A 5,000-nucleotide genomic window follows, 5' to 3' on the forward strand; every position below is an offset into this window, starting at 1 on the left:
TACCTTAACCTAACCTATGTCGTACCTTAACCTAACCTATGTCGTACCTTAACCTAACCTATGTCGTACCTTAACCTAACCTATGTCGTACCTTAACCTAACCTATGTCGTACCTTAACCTAACCTATGTCGTACCTTAACCTAACCTATGTCGTACCTTAACCTAACCTATGTCGTACCTTAACCTAACCTATGTCGTACCTTAACCTAACCTATGTCGTACCTTAACCTAACCTATGTCGTACCTTAACCTAACCTATGTCGTACCTTAACCTAACCTATGTCGTACCTTAACCTAACCTATGTCGTACCTTAACCTAACCTATGTCGTACCTTAACCTAACCTATGTCGTACCTTAACCTAACCTATGTCGTACCTTAACCTAACCTATGTCGTACCTTAACCTAACCTATGTCGTACCTTAACCTAACCTATGTCGTACCTTAACCTAACCTATGTCGTACCTTAACCTAACCTATGTCGTACCTTAACCTAACCTATGTCGTACCTTAACCTAACCTATGTCGTACCTTAACCTAACCTATGTCGTACCTTAACCTAACCTATGTCGTACCTTAACCTAACCTATGTCGTACCTTAACCTAACCTATGTCGTACCTTAACCTAACCTATGTCGTACCTTAACCTAACCTATGTCGTACCTTAACCTAACCTATGTCGTACCTTAACCTAACCTATGTCGTACCTTAACCTAACCTATGTCGTACCTTAACCTAACCTATGTCGTACCTTAACCTAACCTGTATTGCGCCTTAACCTAACCTGTATTGCGCCTTAACGTAACCTGTATTGCGCCTTAACGTAACCTGTATTGCGCCTTAACGTAACCTGTATTGCGCCTTAACGTAACCTGTATTGCGCCTTAACGTAACCTGTATTGCGCCTTAACGTAACCTGTATTGCGCCTTAACGTAACCTGTATTGCGCCTTAACGTAACCTGTATTGCGCCTTAACGTAACCTGTATTGCGCCTTAACGTAACCTGTATTGCGCCTTAACGTAACCTGTATTGCGCCTTAACGTAACCTGTATTGCGCCTTAACGTAACCTGTATTGCGCCTTAACGTAACCTGTATTGCGCCTTAACGTAACCTGTATTGCGCCTTAACGTAACCTGTATTGCGCCTTAACGTAACCTGTATTGCGCCTTAACGTAACCTGTATTGCGCCTTAACGTAACCTGTATTGCGCCTTAACGTAACCTGTATTGCGCCTTAACGTAACCTGTATTGCGCCTTAACGTAACCTGTATTGCGCCTTAACGTAACCTGTATTGCGCCTTAACGTAACCTGTATTGCGCCTTAACGTAACCTGCATTGCGCCTTAACGTAACCTGCATTGCGCCTTAACGTAACCTGTATTGCGCCTTAACGTAACCTGCATTGCGCCTTAACGTAACCTGCATTGCGCCTTAACGTAACCTGTATTGCGCCTTAACGTAACCTGTATTGCGCCTTAACGTAACCTGTATTGCGCCTTAACGTAACCTGTATTGCGCCTTAACGTAACCTGTATTGCGCCTTAACGTAACCTGTATTGCGCCTTAACGTAACCTGTATTGCGCCTTAACGTAACCGATATTGCGCCTTAACGTAACCTATATTGCGCCGTAACGTAACCTATATTGCGCCGTAACGTAACCCACATTGCCCCTTAACGTAACCTATATTGCGCCGTAACGTAACCTATATTGCGCCGTAACGTAACCCACATTGCCCCTTAACGTAACCCACATTGCCCCTTAACGTAACCCACATTGCCCCTTAACGTAACCCAACACACGTTGGGCCTTAACCCAACACACGTTGGGCCTTAACCCAACACACGTTGGGCCTTAACCCAACACACGTTGGGCCTTAACCCAACACACGTTGGGCCTTAACCCAACACACGTTGGGCCTTAACCTGCTCTGTAATTGTCATACGACGCGTTAAATTAGTGTAGTGTTGCCTAACTGCAACCCCCGCAATATAGTTTGCTACTCGCACTGCCCGGTCCCCAGTGTATCGCTTCATGTTAAACACCTTGCAGCTATACACTGTAATGTGGATGGCAGCAGGACGTACATGCTCAATGCCCTTTGCAGTTGTTCATTGGCATTTGCAGTTGTTCATTGGCATTCGCATGGCGAAGCACTTAGCCTACGCTGTGGTACGGCCTGTGTCAACTGTCCGCTGATGTTGTACGTCCAAATCACACACTGTACTGCACATTGGTCCTCATGTACTGAATGATACATCGTGGTACATGTGACCGTACAACGACTGCGCCAACAACGGCGAACCATGCGGTCCAAATGTTGTGCACTCAGCTACGTGTCGTCTCCCTATAAGAGCTGGATTGCAGTGTGGTATGCCCTGGATGGCGATCAGCATGAGCCGTCTGTTGATGTAGTGGCGCGTGTTGTCAGACGTAGTCGTCTCTTCTCACACACCGTGATAGCACGGTGCACTGCGTTCCACATCTGCGACATGCGACAGAGGCCGGTTGACAGTCGTTCGCGCAATGGACATCGCATACGTACGGGGGCCACCTTCCACGTGTTCGCTAAGCGTGGACATGTTGTTGCGTGTATGTGGGCAGACAGTGTGTCGTGACACCTGACACAGGCATGCAACAATCGTTGAATTTGCAAATGGCGATGGACGCCTACGTTTGCTGGTGACGTTACGCAAATGAACAACTGGTAAACCGTTGTGGTGCGGTTGTTCTCGCTAGGGGTGAATCAGTGATGGCGACGATCGGTTGAGCTACCAACCGGTTGTTGCAGCGATACCCACCATGCCCACGAACGTGAATGGCATGTGGGTGTGAAGCGATACGCGGCGGTGGCTGGGTGGGACCGTCCCCGGCCGGTGAGGGGGGGCCTCCCGGCGTGTTGGCCGTGCGGTGCGTGGGCGCACGCGCTACAGCCGGCTGGTGGGGGCGGCCAGTGGCAGGCGCGCCGGCCGACGGAGGCGGCAGGCGGCGCAGCTGCGCGCCGGCGCACCCTGCACGCGGCGCCGTGCGGCCAAAGTAGGTCCTCGCGGGCCCGGTGCGAAGCGCGGTGGACATCTGCAGTGTGCTGGTCCGATTGAGGACTGTGTGCGCTGAGGATGCGCCGCCGCCCGGCGCTCGGCGCCGCGACGCCGTCTGCTGCTCGGTCGCCTCTGCGGTTCTCGCAGGTGGTTTGTATCGCAGCTGTGCGGACGTGTTGGCGCGTGCGCTGTGCTGGGAGAGTTCGCTTCGGCACCCAAGTGGGGCTTTTGTCCTTCTGTGGCGCTGGCGTTGGAGCTGCCGGTCACCGTAGGTGGCGCGTGTTGTCTCCCGCCGGCAATGCCACGACAGCACGCTCCCGGGCCTCTGTCGGCAGCGGCAAGCTCAGTTGGGAGCACGGGTGGTCGCACCTAAAGCGTCTACTCGCCAAACTCCGGGCGATTGCGCCTCTCTCGAACCCGACCAAGTACTTAGGACGGCGCTGCGCGCCGCCGGGACCTGAGAGGGTTTCGAGGTGTATGGTGCAGGGGAGCTCAGCCTCCTCCTGTTTGCAGAATAATTGAGCGGACGCTTGCGTGTTCGCGCGGGCCCCCGGGACACACTCCCGGGCGGCCGGCTGCTCAGCTCTAGTTGACGCAGCTCCCTGGTTGATCCTGCCAGTAGTCATATGCTTGTCTCAAAGATTAAGCCATGCATGTCTCAGTACAAGCCGCATTAAGGTGAAACCGCGAATGGCTCATTAAATCAGTTATGGTTCCTTAGATCGTACCCACGTTACTTGGATAACTGTGGTAATTCTAGAGCTAATACATGCAAACAGAGTCCCGACCAGAGATGGAAGGGACGCTTTTATTAGATCAAAACCAATCGGTCGGCTCGTCCGGTCCGTTTGCCTTGGTGACTCTGAATAACTTTGGGCTGATCGCACGGTCCTCGTACCGGCGACGCATCTTTCAAATGTCTGCCTTATCAACTGTCGATGGTAGGTTCTGCGCCTACCATGGTTGTAACGGGTAACGGGGAATCAGGGTTCGATTCCGGAGAGGGAGCCTGAGAAACGGCTACCACATCCAAGGAAGGCAGCAGGCGCGCAAATTACCCACTCCCGGCACGGGGAGGTAGTGACGAAAAATAACGATACGGGACTCATCCGAGGCCCCGTAATCGGAATGAGTACACTTTAAATCCTTTAACGAGTATCTATTGGAGGGCAAGTCTGGTGCCAGCAGCCGCGGTAATTCCAGCTCCAATAGCGTATATTAAAGTTGTTGCGGTTAAAAAGCTCGTAGTTGGATTTGTGTCCCACGCTGTTGGTTCACCGCCCGTCGGTGTTTAACTGGCATGTATCGTGGGACGTCCTGCCGGTGGGGCGAGCTGAAGGCGTGCGACGCGCCTCGTGCGTGCTCGTGCGTCCCGAGGCGGACCCCGTTGCAATCCTACCAGGGTGCTCTTGAGTGAGTGTCTCGGTGGGCCGGCACGTTTACTTTGAACAAATTAGAGTGCTTAAAGCAGGCAAGCCCGCCTGAATACTGTGTGCATGGAATAATGGAATAGGACCTCGGTTCTATTTTGTTGGTTTTCGGAACCCGAGGTAATGATTAATAGGGACAGGCGGGGGCATTCGTATTGCGACGTTAGAGGTGAAATTCTTGGATCGTCGCAAGACGAACAGAAGCGAAAGCATTTGCCAAGTATGTTTTCATTAATCAAGAACGAAAGTTAGAGGTTCGAAGGCGATCAGATACCGCCCTAGTTCTAACCATAAACGATGCCAGCCAGCGATCCGCCGCAGTTCCTCCGATGACTCGGCGGGCAGCCTCCGGGAAACCAAAGCTTTTGGGTTCCGGGGGAAGTATGGTTGCAAAGCTGAAACTTAAAGGAATTGACGGAAGGGCACCACCAGGAGTGGAGCCTGCGGCTTAATTTGACTCAACACGGGAAACCTCACCAGGCCCGGACACCGGAAGGATTGACAGATTGATAGCTCTTTCTTGATTCGG

At 51.9% G+C, this 5,000-nt stretch overlaps 1 non-coding gene across 1 annotated transcript in view; it reads left to right on the forward strand.

Moving 5' to 3' along the window:
- The first annotated feature begins 3,640 nt into the window (after positions 1–3,640).
- Positions 3,641–5,000, forward strand: part of LOC124583021 — a 1,910-nt gene continuing 550 nt past the window's right edge. Inside the window, exon 1 of the ribosomal RNA XR_006974044.1 lies at positions 3,641–5,000. This exon is cut by the window's right edge and continues 550 nt beyond it. This is a non-coding gene — a ribosomal RNA (small subunit ribosomal RNA).

Source organism: Schistocerca americana, unplaced genomic scaffold (genome assembly GCF_021461395.2).
Source record: "Schistocerca americana isolate TAMUIC-IGC-003095 unplaced genomic scaffold, iqSchAmer2.1 HiC_scaffold_438, whole genome shotgun sequence".
Taxonomy (NCBI): domain Eukaryota; kingdom Metazoa; phylum Arthropoda; class Insecta; order Orthoptera; family Acrididae; genus Schistocerca; species Schistocerca americana.